Raw genomic sequence first — 19,087 nt, forward strand, 5'->3', positions numbered from 1 at the left:
TGTTATTACACCATAATTAAACATATCTCTACTCTATCCCTCAATCATTCATGTTCTCTCCTTACAAAAGTGTTGATCTTCTACTCCTTTTTCATTACTAATGGGATCCTTTATTGCAACTTGCTCTCCAACATGGACCACTTCCACTACTACAATATTTTGGGCCTCGTTTTGTGATAGCTACATTCCTTCTCATTGCAGCCTTTCAACTCTTCTTGTTATACATTGTAATATTCATTTCCTTGCCCTTCGCATGTGGAGCTCTCAAAGACCTTCATCTTTGTTGCAACTTCCTCTCCAACGTGGATTGCTTACACTCCTACAACAGTTTTGGCGTCCTCTTGTGATAAGCTTCATTTTTTCTCATTGCAATCTTTTAACTCTTCTCTTTCTGTACCATAATCTTCAATGCCTCCCCCTCTCTAGGGTAACATAACTCAACAACTCCATTAAACTCATTTATCTCTTCATCCATATCACATTCAAACATCTCTTTATCTTTGTTCCATTATATATTTGTGCTCTTTGAACCTCTTGGGAGACCACGTTTAAGGGTCTTCTATACACTAATATTTTTGCCAACTCTTCAATAGATTTAATATTACCTTGTTCTAAAAATTCCACTTCTTGACTAATTCTTGACTCAATGGATTTTCCTCTTTGAAAATGGCTCTTGCTCACAAGGTGTATTTCTCTTCACCATTCTTTTTCACCTTCTCATAATTCTTTAACTCTTTTGTTGTAGATTTATTTTTCTTTGGCTTCGTGTTATTTCATGCCTCATAATCTTCTACATGCACCATAAGTCCTCCAACTCAAACTCTAATTGTTGCAACTCTTTTTGGTGGTCCTTTGTTAGCTTATGCATCCGTCTTTGCTTTATCTTTTCCTTCGTCTTTCTTATCCTCTTTCTTATATTATGATAAACCTCCATATATAGATCCATAAACATATAGTTGTCACTCCTTCTACCTATTACCCATCACACCAACATACTTGTAAAGCTCAAATTAGCTACAACCATAGTAAGATTGAAACATATCAACATAACATAATTAACCTTTGTTATTCTAAGTCTTCTCCTAGCTAATAATTTTTCTTTCAAAAGTTCCATCTCCAACATCTTAAAATGATTTGATACCAAAACTAATGCAAAGATAACTACAAAACTCCTTTGTCCTTAGCTCTCAAACAAACTACAACATAACTTATAGACAAAAAATTAGGAATAAACCCTACCTTTGAAAATGAAAATAGTATAGATTACTTTGACCATTATAAGACAAAAAAAAAAAGCTAAACTAGAATACTGAAGTAAAGTTAGATTTATAAAGGAAACAATAAATAACAAGAAAACTAATTCATATCATTCCAAAATGAATCATATTTTTCCTTAATATTTAGCCAAATAAAAATTATATAACAAACACACCGAAAAAAATATTTTTGGCACGGCAAACAAAGAAACTTTCCCTCCAAATTTTTTTTGGCTCCCATCCTTAAAAAGAGAGGAAAAGCCAAATATAGCAACTATCCAAAATGGATAATTACAAGCCAAAAAAGGTATTCTATTGCTGAAAATGAGAATGATTTTAATTTGATTTTAAGTCATTTTGCATCAATATGTATGTTAATATGGAAAATAATGATAAGTCTATTTTGTTGCTTTGTTCCTTGCTTGATTCTTGGGAAACTCCAATTGTTACCCTAAGTAGTGGTGGTACAAAACCAAAGATGGACAATATTATTCCTATATGCATTTTAAAGAAATGAGGAGAAAGACCATGAATTTGGTTCCCAAGATGTCTTGCATGTTCAAGAAAGGTTCAAAGAGAAAGGGTCTGAAGGAGATAAAAAGAAAGATAAGTCAAAAGGACATTCTAAGACACCTGAAAAGAGTAGAGTGAGGTTTTGAACTATGGTAAAAGAGGGCATGTGAAGGGGGATTGTAGAAACAAGAAAAAGAGCACTAAAATCTCCATGGATAAGTCCTTTGGAGATGTTGATTCTGATGCTTTATTTATTTTAGCTAACTCTATAAGTAATTATGCTTAGCTTATTGATTAAGGTGCCTCCTTCCATATGACTCCTCATAAGGAGTAGTTTTCTACATACTCAACATGTGATGGGGGAGATCTTTTCGTTGGTGATAACAACACAAAGAAGATTATCAATAAAAGAAAGGTAAAGTTGAAATTTAGTGATGAGAGGGTTAAAACCCTTGACAATGTTTTATATATTACATGACTTGCAATAAATTTACTTTTAGGTCCCAAGTTGAATGATTCTAGAATGCATGTGATATTTAACAAGTTTGGATATAGGTTGGTAAGGGGGAGTTTGGTGATTGCTAAGGGATCTCAAATAGGGACTTTTTTTAGGCTACATGCCTCCACTCTTTGTAATTCTATTTTTGTAACTAGGACTACAAATGCATGTATGTTGTGGCACCATAAATTAGGCCACATTGGTGAAAAAAATCTTAAGACCATATTAGATAAAAATTTAGTTGATGATATTTTTTATTATTCTGTTGATAAAGATAATTTTTGTGAGCATTGTGCATTGGTAAACAAAATAGGTCATCATTTCCTAAAGGAGTTAATAAGGCTAAGATACCTTCAAATATTATTCTTTCGGATGTATGGGGTCCGATGAATTCATGACTCTTTGAATAGATCCTGGTATTATGTTTCCTTCATGGATGATGTCTCAAGATATACTTGGATTTATTTTATCCATTGAAAGTCTGTATTTTTCACCATGTCTAAGGAATTTAAGGTCTTGGTTGGAAAGTGTTAGCAAGAAATTTGAGGGATACAGACCAGAGTTCTATACCCAAATGATTTCTATAATTGTAGTCTTCTACCCCAAACTCAGTCCTATGGAGGTAATTGTTAGCATTATGTTGTATGTTGTCATTGATGTCAAATCTTGTGGTTCGGTTAGGTTCAGATGTGGTATATTGAGCTGTAGTGGAAGATAGGTATGTATGTGATTTCTCAGAAGTTTTGGCTTTTTGGAAGATGTGTTGTCGATGTTACTCAGTGTTATTCTTGGGTCTGGTTGATCCAGAAGTTGAGGTTTTGATCTAGAAGTCAAGGTCGTGTAACGACATTTGCATAGCGTGTGGATAATGTTTTGGGTCTGGCATTGGTAATATTTGTAATGCATTGATGTGTTTGATGAAGATCGTTGTGATGTGGTCTACTTGTCATTCCTTCCCACCAACAAAATGTTTAGTGTTGACCTATTTTAGATCTTTGTCTCAACCAGATTAGAAGATTATGTTTTTCTAGAGACAGTATGGTGCAGAGCACCTAGCTCAAAGTTGTCTTTTCTTGCATTTTAGAGTTTTTGTGTGATTTCAAGTTATTTTATGTTGTAATAAGGTGGAAGAAATCCTATAATGCTTTTTGAAGCCATAGTTTGGTTGTCCACACTTTTGTTGTGCTCAGGATCCAAAATTGTCATTATCCTGAAATGTTGTCAAAATGTCAATTTTTTGTTTGTACCAAGTGGATGCCTGGAAACTTGATAGAATGTTTGTAAATAGTCTAAATCGATTGTGGGATGCCATTTGAGTGATGTTTCAAGCCTTGAGAGCCTTGGAATGTGTTTTTGCACTCAAAGGTAAAAGTTGTCAAAAATTGGCCATGACAACTTTTGCATTTTTTAGGCAAAAGTTATCCATGAAGGAAATGGCGTTGGAAGTTGGTTGGAACCAACTTAAAATGGTGTATAAAACCTTCTAAGCATCTCCAATAACAGGTTAATCAACTTTTGGTTTGCATTCAATTCATTTGCCAAGGGTTTCCTATGTTTTTCCTCACGTTTGGACTGTTTTTGCTTTGAATTTATGCTTTTGTATGACCTGTACAGTCTGGTACGATGCTCATAGTAGAAGAGGAAGTTAGGAATTTGTATTATCTTTTCAACAAGTATAATATGAAGGTCTGAAGTGCTTTGGATCAAAAGTTATCACTGTTTTTGTAAAAGTTGCTCACAAACCCTTAAAACTTGGGGTTTTGATTGTAAAAATGCATTTTACCTGAGCATCCATGAATGGAACAAGTTGCAATCCAATGGATGGCTTTGGTAGGCTTTGTAAATTGTTTTAGAGTAGGTTTTTTGTGTTTTTGCAGGCTACGAGGAGGAGAATGGGTGGGATGAATAACACATAAGCTCGTAGCTAGTGTGTGGGGGCAACAGAGATTGCTCATTTTCAGTGTCATAGAGAAGTGACACCCCAGCAACCCATAGTGTTTTGGAAAGGTCTATGAGTGTACTAAAATAATCCAAGTTTTTTTGGGTTGTTGATTTTTATTGGTGAAGAGTTTGGAGAACATCTTCCAAAACTGCCTGGAAGCCCTAAACCCTTTAAAAATAGCTCTTTTTCAGTAACCCTAGTTGTACGACAAACCCAGATGGGAAACTGAGTGATCTTGTTTAAATTCCAAATGGGTATCTAGATATGTAAAAATATCTGGGGGTTGTTAAGAAATTTTGAGGAAAAAGACCAAAAAACAGTCCAAGAAGGGCTAGTCAATTAGGCCTAATAGCAGCCGGTAGAAGCAAGTTGAAAGCCTAGGGCTTGGGAGGAAGGTGCAAACCTTGTCAATGCATAAAATGACCTTGAACATACCTGCACAACATAACCACAACCTTTAAACATGCTGTTAGAGTGAAGATCCTTGGTGGAGGTTTTTGGAGCCTAGTTGGAGCTTTGGGAACCTAGTAGGAGACCATCTCAAAAACAGAGATTTGGGTCAGAACCAACAAGAAACCTCAAGAGGCTATACCTAGGAGGCAAGCCAATATATTTTATGCCTTGGAGGTCTAAGGAGTGTACCCTAACAAGTTACCTTGGAGGAGCTTGAGTGGAAGGGTGAGTTGAGGAGTTGGGGTAAGTAAGGGTGAATTGTAGAGCTAGGCACAAGACCTCTGCATCAGAGTATGTATTTGTATGATTTGGATGAGTTGGTGTGGCATTTTTGTGAATGGCGAATTGTGTAAAAGATATGCGAGATTGAAAGAATTCAGTTGTTTGCGAAGTGTGTTGCAAATAGGTACTGGAAGCAGTTCTAGCAGTGTAGAGTATGTTTCAGTGGTCGATTTTCTTTTCTATCTTTTCTTTCTTTGGCAATGAACCTTTCTAGGCAGTGAGCCCTCCGACAGTGAGTCATCCTTTGTAAAAATAACCTTGATCGGTGTTTCTATATTGAGAATTAGCATTCTCTATAGTTTTTCCCATCTTGGGTTTTCCATGTAAATTATGGTGTTAATTGTGTTTAACTTATTTTGTGCATATGCTTTCATGTTTTATTTGTCTTAATTAACTCTACTAATTGTTTCGGATCTGTAAATAAAGTTTGAAGAAGATATTTAATTGACAACCCATTCACCCCCCCCTTTCTTAGTTTCCTAGATATTCAACAATTGGTATCAAAGCTTTGATTCCTTGATATAGAGCTTAATCGCTTGAGGTAGATCCTGATCCGATGACACATGAATTATCTATCAATCTTTGAAGGATCTAATTATAGTTTCTGGAAAGTAAAGATGAGAGGTTATCTAGTTTCTCTGGGTTACAATACTTGGAAGGTCGTGGAGATTAAGTATGTACAACCAACAAATGGTCTTACTACTACATATGAGATTCAAGCCTATGAAGAAAATGAAAAGGCAAGGTACGCTATCTTTAGTGCATTATCAAAAATTGAATTTGACAAAAGCTATTTCCTTGAATACTGCTTATGAGGTTTGGTAGAAGCTAAAAGAAATCAATGAAGGAAATGAGAGAGCTAAGTTGACAAAAAGGCTGACAGCTAGGCAAAGGTATGAAAACTTGAAGATGGAAGAAGGAGAAGATATAGTAAGCTATTTTCAGAAGTTTGACAGTGCACTGAATGAGATTAGAGAACTCGGAGGCACCTTGAATGATGAAGACATAATTGACAAAATCTTGATGATCCTATCAGTGAGTTACAGTGCTAAGATCTCAACTATTGAAGAAACTCATGATTCGAAGAAGTTCACTAGAGAGCAGCTATTTGGTACCCTAACTGCATTTCAAGTGAGAAAGTTTGGAAAGGACAAAGACAAATCAGAGACAACAATTAAAGCAACCTAAGATGATCCAGATGGTGACGATAGTCCAGATGATATGGAAGCAAACTTTGTGAGGAAACTGAAGAAAGGCACCGACAAGTACAAAGGTATGCTACCCTTTAAATGTTTTAGATGTGGAAAGATTGGTCACATAGCTACTAGATGTCCGGAAAAGGGAACAAGACAAAAGTTTAGGGAAAATAAAGGAAAGATGAATAATAAATCCTATTGTGTTAAGGATGATGCTAGCATTTCAGATAATAAATCAAATTATGAAGAAGGTGATTGTTTGTTTCTGGTAGAATTGATACACCTAGGTTTGATATTTCTAAGACTATTGCTACAGCATTTCATGCTAGAAGAGACAAGAATGAATGTTTGATTGATAGTGGATGCTCAAATCATATGACTGGTGATAAGAGTAAGTTCATAAAGCTTAAAAAATATGATGGAGGTTCTGTTAGCTTCGAAGATGATCAGACAACACAAATTGTTGGGATTGGTTCAATTACCTTTGATGGAAAGCATAACACTGACAATGTCTACTATGTGAAGGGTTTGCATCATAATATTTGAGTGTTGGATAGATGTGCGAAAATGGATATAATGTTGTTTTTCAGGATAATGGATGTGAGTTCCGGAAGGAGTCTAGAACGTTTATTGCGACTAGAAGAAGGATAAAAGGAAATATGTATCAACTGGAAGGAGCTACAAGACACTGTTTATTATCTCAACTTGATGATAGTTGGTTATGGCATCAGATGATGTTTGATATCAACTTTGATAATATAATACATATTAGTTCAAGGAGTGTAGTAAGAGACTTACTAAGATTGACCAAACCGGATAATAACATCTACAAGGAATGTCAAGTAGGAAAACAAACAAAGAGCACATTCAGAGGAAAAGAGTATTCGTCCATCGGATTACTGGATTTTGTACACACGGATTGATTGATGATTATTCCAGAATGACCTGGTTTGCTTTTTTAAGAGAGAAGTTTGAGGCATTAGAGAAATTCAAGATATTCAAGGCAAAAGTTGAGAATGAGGTTGATAGGAAAAACAAATGTTTAAGGATTGACCGAGGAGGAGAATTTATTTCTCATGAGTTTAATGATTTATGTGAGAAACATGGCATTAGAAGACAGTAATCTTCCCCCCCGACATCACAGTAGAATGGTGTAGTAGAAAGAATGAACCAAACTATACAAGAGGCAACTCGAACTATGATGAACGGAGAAGAATTATCGAAAGTCTATTGGAGAGAAGCAATTCACATAGCAACGTACACTCTTAACACAATTATATACCAGAAGAAATATGCGAAGACATCCTATGAACTTTGGCATGGTAGAACTCCAATAGTGAGACTTTTAAAAGTATTTGGGAGCAAGTGCTGTATCTGGAAAGATGAGGATAATCTTGGAAAATTCAACAACAAAGAAAATGAAGGAATAATCTTAGGCTATTCAACAAACAACAAGGCACACCGGTGTTACAACAAGAGGTTGAATAAGATTGTTGAAAGTGCGAATGTGAAAGTTGATGAAAGTACTTCAAAAGACTCAGAGATATTGGCAGGATATGAATATGATGAGTTTGGTGACAAGAAAAAGGAAGAGGAAACCAAAAGTGAAGAAAAGAATGTTCAAGATGCTCTGGCATCTACATCCAAAACCCCAAGATATGTTCAAAAGAATCATTTAGAAGATCAAGTTGGAGACAAGAGTAAAGGTATCATCACAAGAAGCAAAGCATCTCAAGAACAAGTTATGTTATGTTTACTATCTGAAACTGAGCCAAAAATAGTAGAAGAAGCTTGCACTAATCATAATTGGATGAAGGCAATGAAAGAAGAGCCGGATCAGATTGAGAAAAATCAGACATGGGAATTAGTTAATAGATCGAAAGACAAAAAAGTGATCGAAATTAAGTGGGTATTCTGAAACAAACTGGATGAAGATGGAAAGGTTGTAAGAAACAAAGCAAGGTTGGTTTGCAAAGGTTAAACTTAGGTTGAAGGCATTGATTTTGATGAGACTTATGCCCCGGTTGCTCGAATGGAGGCAATTAGGATGTTCTTGGCATTTGCAACATTTAAGGATTTCAAGATTTATTAGATGGATGTGAAATCGACATTCTTCAATGGAGAGTTGAAAGAAGAAGTTTATATTGAACAACTGAAAGGTTTCAGGTTGAAAGATGATCTGAACATTGTTTGCAGATTGAAGAAGGCTTTGTATGGACTGAAACAAGCCCCTAGAGCTTGGTTTAGAAGGTTAGACAAGTACCTGGTTGATCAAGGATTTCAGAAAGGTTCAACTGATAGCAATTTATATTTCAAGACTGATTCAAGTAGAATCCTAATTGTCGTAGTATATGTTGATGATATCATCTTTGGAGGAAATGAAGGTATGTGTAGAAGATTTGCTAATCAGATACTAAACAAATTTGAGATGTCCATGATTGGTGAGTTAAATTTCTTCCTTGGCTTGCAAGTTAATTAGAATGATAAAGGAATTTTCATTTCTCAATCTAAGTACATCAAAGATTTGTTAAAGAAGTTTGGGGGGGGAAACTCCAAACCAGTGTATACACCTATGACCACCAAATGCAAGTTAACCAAAGATGATAAATCTCCCAAGGCAAATGCAAGTCAGTACGAGTCAATGATTGGAGGACTGTTATATCTAACCGCCACCAGACCATATATCATGTATGCAGTTTGTTTGGTAGCCATATTTCAGCAAGAACCAAAAGAATCGCATGTTGTGGTAGTAAAAAGGATTTTCAGATATCTGAAAGGCACAAAAGAATTTGATTTGTGGTATCCCAGAAACTCAGATTTTACCCTAACAACTTATACAGATGCAGATTGGGCTAGAAGTGTTGATGACAAGAAAAGTAGAAGTGGAGGATCATTCTTTCTTGGCTCCTAGTTGGTTGCTTGGTCAAGTAAGAGGTAGGATTGTGTCTCTATCTACAGCTGAAGCAGAATATATTGCAACATCTTCATGTTGCACATAGATTTTATGGATGAAACAGACTTTGAAGGACATTGGTGTAATGTTTGATGACCTTATCTCAATCATGTGTGACAATACCAATGCAATAAATATTTCAAAGAATCCGGTACAATATTCCAAAACAAAGCATGTATCTATTCGATACCACTTCTTAAGGGAAAAAGTGTTGGATAATGAAGTAAGACTTGAATATGTACCTACAAAGGAGCATATTGCAAATATCTTCACTAAGGAATTGAGCAAGTATACTTTTGAGTATCTTCGGTAGAAGTTGGGGGTATTATCTTTGGTAGAAGTTGGGGGTATTACCCTTCCCAATTTGACTTAATGTCCATTTTATGTGCATTGGTCTAGTGAGCAACTTGCATATTCTTATTTGGACTGATGCTTGTGTGCTTCCTCTTAGGGGGAGTAGGAGTGAGTTTCGTAGGGGGAGTTTTGCCCGCCTTTGTCATTGTTGTCAAAGGGGGAGGGAGAGTATGATGTGTGTGTTGATATGTTTATCCTCTTGATAGATGTTGCAATTAATGACACAGGGGGAGATTGTTAGCATTATGTTGTATGTTGTCATTGATGTCAAATCCTATGGTCCAGTTAGGTTCGAATGTGGTATATTGAGCAGTAGTGGAAGATAGGTATGTATGTGATTTCCCAAAAGTTTTGGCTTTTTAGAAGATGTGTTGTTGATGTTACTCAGTGCTATTCTTGGGTTCAGTTTGATCTGAAAGCCAAGGTTGTGTAACGACATTTGTATAGCGTGTGGATAATGTTTTGGGTCCGACATTGATAATATATGTAACATGTTGATGTGTTCGATGAAGATCGTTGTGATGTGGTATACTTCTCATTCCTTCCCACCACTGAAATGTTTAGTGTTAACCTATTTTAGATTTTTTTATCTCGTCCAACTTAGAAGATTATGTTTTTTTGAAGACAGTATATCTATGTGTATGATTTGGATGAATTCGTGTGGCATTTTTGTGAATGTCTAATTGTGTAGAAGATATGCGAGATTGAAAGAATCCAATTGTTTTGTAAATTGTGTTGCGAATAGGTATCAAAAGCAATTCTGACTATGCAAACTATGTTTCAATGGTGGATTTTCATTTCTATCTTTCTTCCTTCGACAATGACCCTTTCTAGGCAGTGAGCCCTCTTGCAGTGAGCATTTTGGTAGTGATCTATCCTTTATAAAAATCACCTTAACCGGTGTTTCTATATTGAGAATTAGCATTCTCCGTGGTTTTCCCATCTTGGGTTTTCCACGTAAATTCTAGTGTTCATTGTGTTTGACTTATTTTGTGCATATGCTTTCATATTTTATCTGTCTTAATCAACTCTGCTAGTTGTTCTTGATCTGTGAATAAATTTTGAAGAAGATTTTTAATTGTCAATCGATTCACCTCCCCCTCTTAGTTGCCCTAATATTCAACAATAACAAGAAAGGGTATTTCAGATCCTATCTTAGTTGTAAATTAGAACTGTAGACACCTAAAAGTTGCACAATGAATTAAGTGAATCTTATTCATTTAATTATTTTTAATTCTTTCAATTAATTAAATTAAGATTTTATTAATATCCCTATTCTTCTAATTAGCCTATTAATCAAATTAAAGATTTGATTAAATCCATTTCCTCTAGCCTAACCTATTGATTAAACTAAGGTTTGATTAAGTACCATTAGCGATTTAATTGAATAAATATTATTAATTTAATTGAAATCCCCTTTTCCCCTTTTTGATTAAATTCACATTTAATTAAAATCCTTTTTTAATTTAAATAAATCAAAATTTATTTAAAAATCTCCGCACTTGCAAAATCCCTCAAATGCGAGTTGCATCCCCTTTTTGGCTAAATTACATTTTAATTTACCAAAATTACCTATTTTCCCTCACCCACTTGCAAAATCCTACATTCCCCTAATAATTCTTCTAGAAGCCTTATAATCCCATCTTAATCATGTCTAATCTCCTAATCACGTCCTTTCCCTAAAATTAGGGGAGTCACTTCTCCAAATTTGGAAGAAAGTCTTCAAAATGCATTTAAGACTTTATCTATTTCGACAGGTTAACTTGTTGAGTCTTCCAAACATGTAAGGCTCTTACATAAACCACTAGTGGTTTTCCTCTTTAACCAAGTTAACCTCCAAAGTCTTCTAAGGCATTTAATACCTCTTACAAGCCCACACCCCTTAGCCATGATGGTTGTCCCTTAACCATTTACCCATGTTGCACAAGAGTTTACCTCTTGGGTAATAGAATTCCTTCCAGGAGATTATGAAATTCAAATTCATAAGAGACTACAAAATCTGAAACAAAGGGAGTTAGATGTCAATGCATACACTGAAGAGTTCCATAAGCTCGGTTTGAGGGCTAGGAAGCATGAGAATGAGGTGGATAAGTTGGCCAGGTATATGAAAGGCCTTAGATAGAATGTACAAGATGAAATAAGTATCCTCACACCAGACACTGTCCATAAGTGTTTTCAGTTGGCCCTAAGGGTAGAAGAGAAGATCAAAAGGAGGAGTGAGCAAAATCAGAAACATAGGGGAGGAAAGAATTTCAGAGGTAGAGGGAACTTTGGTAAAGGGCAACAATCATCAAGTAGTGAAGAGCAGCAAGGCCAAGAAGGCAGTGGAGACTCTCAGAGAGCAGCATTTAGAGGATCCTATAGAGGAAGGAGCAATTTTAGGGGTAGGATTGGAAACTCAGGTAGAGGAAATACTGTTTTCACCAGTAGGTGTTATCATTGCAATCAAGTTGGGCATACCATGAGTAAGTGCCCAGGAAAAGCCTCAAGCTCCACAAGTTCATACATGGGGGAAAGAAGAACTCAATTGTTGCAAGAGGAGGACACTCAGAGTGTAACTTCTTCAATCAGCAAAGCAGGCCCAGTTACAGAGGAAAAAAAATTGATGATGAGGAGAACAATGCTCAAGATACCCCAAGCTCAAGAGCCACCACAAAGGAAAAGCTTGTTTAGGACCACTTGTAGGTCACGTGGAAAGATTTGTAAAGTGATTGTAGATTCAGGTTCCACTGAGAATATTGTCTCAGTTGAAATGGTGGACAAACTCAAACTAAAGAGATTACCTCACCTCACACCCTACAAGATGTCATGGCTCAACCGGGGTCAACATGTATTGGTTGATGAACAAGCATAGGTGGATTTTGAAATTGGTGAGTACAAGGATAGATTATTATGTGACATATTGCCTATGGATGCTTGTCATTTGTTGTTGGGTCGTCCATGGCAGTATGATGTGAAAGCTAGCCATGATGGGGAGAAGAACAACTATCTTATCACCAAGAATGGGAAAAAGTATCAAATGGATCCACTACCTGAACCAAAGGAAGAAAAACAAATAGGCTCAAGTGTGATGTTGATGAGCGGAAAAGAGTTTATCAAAGTGTTGAAACAAGAAGGACATCAAGGCCATGCTATAGTGTTGAAACTTAATGAAGAAGCTAAGGCAGATCCGATGAGTGAAGTGCCTCAAGAGGTGCAAAAACTACTCAAACATTATGGAGAAGTGATAGGGATGACTTACCTGATTCCTTGCCTCCAAAGAGAGATGTAAATCATCAAATAGACTTAATACCAGGGGCCAATCTACCGAACAAAGCTGCCTACAAAATGACACCTAGTCAAAATGAAGAGATCGACAAACAAGTGCAAGAACTCTTAGACAAAGGGTTTATCAAGAAGAGTTTGAGTCCATGTGTTGTTCCTACTATGTTAGTGCCTAAGAAGGGAGGCAAATGGAGAATTTGCACGGACTCCAGAGCAATCAACAAGATTACCATAAGGTACCGGTTTCCTATGCCAAGGATTGAGGACCTATTAGACAATCTAGGAGGTGCAAGCTACTTCACCAAGGTGGACTTAAAGTCTGGTTACCATCAGATCAGAATCAAACCTGGAGATGAATGGAAGACAACCTTTAGAACCAATGCAGGCCTATATGAGTGGTTGGTAATGCCATTTGGCCTCACCAATGCACCTAGTACCTTCCAAAGGCTCATGAATGAAGTCTTAGTTGAGTTTATTGGTAGATTTGTAATTGTATGCCTTGATGACATTCTGATCTACAACAGGTTCAAGGAGGAATACCTCAAGCATTTGGAGATGGTTTTGAAGAAGTTGAAGGAGGCTCGACTCAAGATTAACCTAGAAAAATGTGAGTTTTTGAAAACAGAGTTGGTATACCTTGGTTTTGTTATTTCTCATGGATGTTTAAAAATGGATCCAAGTAAGGTAGAAGCAATACTTAATTGGCATGTCCCGAGGGGCATAAGTGAAGTTAGAAGCTTTCATGGAATGACATCTTTTTATAGGAAGTTTGTGAGAAACTTTAGCCATGTTTGTGCTCCTATTCTCAATACTATTAAAGGAGGGATTAAATGTCACTTTAAGTGGATAGAGGAAGCCAATAAGGGGTTTGAGATGTTGAAAACCAAGACAGTAGAGTTGCCAACCCTTAGATTGTCTGATTTCAATCAGTTGTTTACAGTAGAATGTGATGCAAGCCAAAGGGCAATAGGGGCAGTTTTAAGCCAAGAGGGACATCATATAGCTTTCTTCTTAGAAAAGTTAAATGAAGCTAAGCAAAGGTACTCCACATATGACTTGAAGTTGTATGCAATGGTCCAAGCATTGAAAAAATGGTGTCACTACTTGCTGCCCAAAGAATTTGTAGTCTTCATTGACAACCATGCTCTTAGTTTTCTCGATGGGCAAGAGAAGTTGAACCAAAGACACCTAAAGTGGGTTGACTACCTACAATCTTATACATTCACCATTAAACACAAGAAAGGGACAACCAACAAAGTTGTTGATGCACTAAGTAGGAGAATCATGACCATGCAAGAGATTCAATTACAAAGTGTGGGTTTGAGTGAGTTAAAAGAGTTCTACAAGGATGATAAGGATTTTGCAGAGATATATAATGTTTGTACTGATTTTTCTAATACCTCACATGTCTCTTATTCAGAATACATGGTACAAGAGGGTTTGTTGTTCAAAGGTCATCTTCTTTGCATACATCAATGTTCTATGAGACAAAATATTATTCAAGAGAAGCATCAAGGAGGTCTAGGAGGTCATTTTGGCATTCATAAGACTTTGGAGCAGGTTGGTAGGTTTTATTATTGGCCCAAGTTGCAATCAGAAGTGAGAAGGTTTGTAGAGCAATGTACCATCTGCCAAAGAGAAAAAGGAACCTCAAGCAATGCAGGTCTATATCAGCCCTTGGTCATACCTCAGAGGCCTGAGCATGGATTTTGTGTTAGGCTTGCCTAGGACACCTAGAGGATTGGATAGTGTGTATGTGGTAGTAGATAGGTTCAGAAAAATGGCACATTTCATACCTTGCAAGAGCACCAATGATGCCACTTATATTGCAGGCTTCTTCTTCAAGGAGATAGTCAGAATTCATGGTCTTCCAATTAGCATTGTGAGTAGTAGAGATGTAAAGTTTTTGAGCCACTTTTGGAGGACACTATAGAGGAAGTTGGGCACCAAATTATCTTTTTCATCTGCCTATCATCCTCAATCAGATGGTCAAACAGAGGTAGCTAACCGATCATTGGGTAATTTGCTAAGATGTCTTACCAAACAACATGGGTAGACTTGGGATCTAGTACTTGGATAGGCAGAATATGCATATAATGACTTAGTGAACCGTAGCACCAGTGAAAGTCCTTTTGAGATAGTGTATGGATTCCATCTTAGGGGCATATTAGAGCTCAGAGATCTCAGTTCAATGGCACCCAAGAGTGCACAAGGGGAGAACTTTGCAGAAGGCATTAAAAAGGTGCATGATAAGGTAAGGCAGTCCTTACAACAAAAATCTGAGCAGTACAAGGTTCAAGCTGATAAAACAAGGAGGAAGCTACAATTTCAGGTAGGAGACTTAGTGTTGGCATACCTCAAGAAGGAGAGACTTCCAAAAGGGCAGCCTATCAAGCTCATGATGAAGAAAATTGGACCTCTCAAGGTGGTGCACAAGTATGGGCAGAATGCCTATGAGGTTGAACTTCCACCTACCTTGGGAATATCTCCTATCTTTAATGTATGTGATCTCTATCCATACAAAGGAGAGTCGCCAATAAATCAAAAAGACATGCCATCGCCGGTTCATGAAGATTGGGTAAAGGATTTGCCACCTAGTCAACCGATTGAGTTAGAGAGTATCTTGGATACCAAGATAGTAAAAAGACAAGGAAGGGAGTTTACAAGAACTATCTTGTTAAGTGGAAAGGATTACCAAATTCAGATGTCGTGTGGATGTCAGAGGCAGATATACTTCAGCATGGAGTGGAGATTTCAGACCTTATAACTCAAGGGACTTGAGTTCTTCGACCCAGGGGAGTATGGTGAAGGGCACCTAGCACTCCAAGAATGTAAGCTTTGATTTTCTTTTAGTTTGTGTGATAATGTGTGATGTAATAATGGACCAACCATTGAGGACTCAGTAGAGCCATGGTTGAGTTGTCCAAATTGTTGTTTGAGTCAATTGTGCTTAGGATGCTACTAGCCTAAGAAGTGAGTTGCTTAGGTAGGTCATAGGAAAATACTCCAGATGAATGTATTCATGGATTATGAGTAAATTGAGTTGTGTTTAGGTCTTTAAAGGTGTTTTATTACCTTCAAGAATCTTAGAATGCAATAGAATGCAAAATTGCATCCTGGAGCAAAAGTTGTCAGAAGTTGTTGGGCAACATTTTGCAATTTCTTGCAAAAGTTGCATTTGTTGGTTATGGGCATTAGGTAGTTGGTTGAACTGACTAAACTAGTGGATATAAGCCAAATTTCACTTCATTGTATGGGTTGGAGGATTCGAAATGCAAGAGCAAGTTTTTGGTTTGTGAAACAATCTTGTTTCCACCGGGTTTTTGATAGTTTTGTCTTGTTTTTCATTGCTTGTACTGTCCAGTATGGACTAGATGGTGTAAAATGATTGTCATATTTGTATGTTTGTTGTATTTGTTTTCAATAAGGTTGATTTGCAGGTTTTATTATTCCAGGTTGTGAAGATTTCTGTCATTCTTTGCAACTGGGAGCAAAATCCTTGCAAGTAGGGTTTGAGAGCAAGAAATGGCTCTAGCCTAGGAATTCTTTGATGGCACTTGTTGAAATCATTAATAATGCTAGGTTAGGGTTTGTATATAGTTTTGGAATAGGGTGTGTGATGTTTCAGGTCAAGGAGGAGGAGAAACAATGAAGACCTAGGCTCACCGCTGGGAGTAGGTGAGTTAGGACAGTAAGCAAAGTGCAATTTGTGAGCACTTGGAGATTGATGCAGGCCCAAGTGGCATATGTATGGAAAGCCCTCAGAATTTCCTTGAAGGTTCCCAAGGTGTTTAGAGTAGGAGTTTTGACTGGTGAAAGGTTCTAGACCAAGTTTGTCAATCCACCGATTAAACCTAAAACCCCACAAAATAGTGCAACATTGGAAACCACACCTGTACGGGTAACCCAAATGCACTTTTCTAGTATTTTCTACAACTTCCAAAATGGTATCCAAAACCATGATTTATTCCTAGGCTTGTGTGGGATTTTTTCAAATTAAACCCCAAAAACCACTTAAGGAGGACTAATGTAATTAGGCATATTTAGGTGTCGGAAGAGACCTAGAAGGCTTGAGAAACCATGACGATAGAATTGGTGAGTCTTAAACTTCAAAACACAATGAAGACACCTTATTAATCCATTGGGAAACCATAAGGAGAGTTGGTGTGTTAAGATCCTAGCAGGAGTGGTTGGAGCCCAAGAGAGGTGAGTGTGAGTAGCTGAGGTGATAACCTCAAGTGGAGGATTTGATTGTCCAGAAACCATTGGCTATACCTAGGAAGAAAGTCAATAAGGTTTAGGCCTTGGAGGTCTCATTGTCATAACCCTTACCAAGTGCCATAGGAAGGACTTGAGTAGTTGTGGGGTTGAGTAGGACAAGTCACTCAAGAAGGTGAAACAAACAAGGCTCCAAGACTCTTTGCATCATATAGAGTTCCAAGACATCCATGATAATGAAGTCCTTATTTTCTTGAAATACTATGATGTTGAGATACTTTTGCACAATGTCGTGTGAAATGTGGTACCAATCTTACATATTTTTTTGAAAACTAAAATATAGGCATATGAGGGTTTTGAAAATTCCTAGCAAACTCTAATATGTGTTGATACTATTCTATCTGTAGTCCATGTTCTTCCATCATTTGGTGATAATTCTTGCATGAAATAAAAAGATAAATAGATTAAAAGTGTCCCATACCAAAATTGGTAGCCTATCTGCTTCATCCAAGATGCATTTTCTAGAAGATCCATCTGTAGGACCTCACATAGGTCAAACTAATTTCTTTCTACCAACAATTTGAATAGCTACTGTCATGGAAGAACCCTCCTAATTTGTAAATTATATCTTATAGGAAATTAATTTTGTGTTACACAACACCCCTTTGTTTGTTATGTTGCTTATAGTTAGACTTCCACTGGCAAATGTCCTCTTGCTACACTATCCTTGGTGAAACCCTAGTTCGAAGGCACTTCGATGGAACCCTCCTAAGGTGTTTAGATAATGAAGAAGTTGAATGAGCACTGTGAGAGGTACACATAGGTATCTATGGAGCACACTCAAGTGGCCCCACGTTGGCTAAAAAGCTCTTGAGAATGGGTTACTACTAGCCTACTATGGAACAAGAGGCCTATCATTATCTCAAGAAATGCATACTTTGCCAGAAGCATGGAGACAAGATACATGCAACATCTCAAGCATTATAGTCGTTCATCACACCTTAACCATTTTCATAGTGTGGGCTCGATCTCATTAGCAAAATCCATCCCACTTCTACAAACGACCATAATTTCATTATCACCACAACCAAATATTTCACGAAGTGGGTGGAAGCAATTTCACTTACTTATACCACTAGCACCCAAATAGAAATTTTTATCTTGAACTACCTCATCTATCGGTATGGCATTCCAAAGACCATTATCATAGATACTGGAAGACCTTTCAAGATTCAGTATGTCAAAGAATCATGTCACAAAATTGGTTTGCAACACCGCTTCTCCACCCCGTATTAACCACAAGGAAATAGTCAATATGAGGTTTCAAATAAAACCATTATCAAAATCCTCAAGAAGACAGTCAATGAAGTTGGTTGTGATTGGCACTTCAAAAAAATACAAAAAAATCAAAACCATAAAAATACAAAAATATTGAAAAAAGCAAAAAGCTAAAGAAAAATCATTTCATCCGTCGGTGAAAACCACTCTATGGCACTATGGGCAAGTACCTTGGTGAAAACCTGTTCTCAAGCGTCAAGGTAAATAAATCGAATCCACCATCTATTTGGACTCTTATCACATCCTCTCACACCCCTTCATTCCATTCCCATGCATTCCATTTCATCCAATCCTCCCATCTTCCATCGCAACTCCAGTCCTACCCATTTGTGCAAGCACCCTTTGCCTAGGTCATGCACTTTCATCACACATCGCTTTTGTCCTATCACCATCTCCTTTCGCATGGGATGATGAACTAATCCACGACTATGATTAGGGATATTGCCATCAAACTAAACTTTCCCCCGGTACATTGAGCTTCCTCATCAAATCTGAGTTTTTTCCATCCATCTGAGCTTACCTTGACTTGCATGTAATCCAAAAACCCATCCATGATGTGTTAACCAAATCCAAGCAGAGATCCTCTTAACTAGCATCTCTCCCAGTCAGCTTAATGTTAGCATTTTTGATGATTATGTTGTGATTGTCATTGATGGACACACACTTGCTATGAGATCACTTTTTGTATGTATGAGTCATGCTCAATCGGTATTTGTTTCAAACCGGTATTATGTTATAGTCTTTAGACTATCGGTGTCTTGCAGAAAGTGTTTACCAATCTCAAGCGGCATGAGGACCTCAAGCGGTTCGAGGATCTCA

This window comes from Cryptomeria japonica, chromosome 2 (assembly GCF_030272615.1).
Source record: "Cryptomeria japonica chromosome 2, Sugi_1.0, whole genome shotgun sequence".
NCBI lineage: Eukaryota > Viridiplantae > Streptophyta > Pinopsida > Cupressales > Cupressaceae > Cryptomeria > Cryptomeria japonica.